We start from the raw sequence: 592 nt of genomic DNA on the forward strand, positions 1-592 counted from the left end.
AATATGCAGATAATATACAGGTATTATTTAGGATGTGGTTTGGTGTTATTGATTTCGGATATTAAGATGGTTGAGTTATTATAATAAGCATTTCCTGGTATTTCAGCGGCTAACCTACAAGTATAGAATCAAGATTTTGAGTAAAAGAGTAAAAGAAATCAAAATAATTACACGGCAAACTTTTCCCTAATAGCATAAGCTCTGGAGTGAAATTGAAATGAGCCAGACTTCATTTTTTGTGTGTTTCTGGCCAAGGATTTGTTGCATCTTTTACACCCAATTCGTTTAGAAATTATTTTCGAAATGAGAGTTTCATCACGCTGAATGTACGTTTTCTTTCATCTTTATTCAATTATAAATCGAACGGGTAACTTTTATAAAAAGTCACACACAAAATAATTATTAACCTTTTACAGCATTTGTAGTAAATAAAGTAACACCAGTAATGATTCTCTCGACCAGCTTTGACAATGACAATTTAATTACTTATTTAATTACCAATAAACTTATTTGTTTGTTGGTTACTAATTTTCATTCCAGATATTAGACGTGAAAATTCTGAAATGATATCAAATATGTAAAACGGTTATGT

The sequence above is a fragment of the Penaeus monodon genome, chromosome 28 (assembly GCF_015228065.2).
Source record: "Penaeus monodon isolate SGIC_2016 chromosome 28, NSTDA_Pmon_1, whole genome shotgun sequence".
NCBI classification, from domain to species: Eukaryota; Metazoa; Arthropoda; class Malacostraca; order Decapoda; family Penaeidae; genus Penaeus; species Penaeus monodon.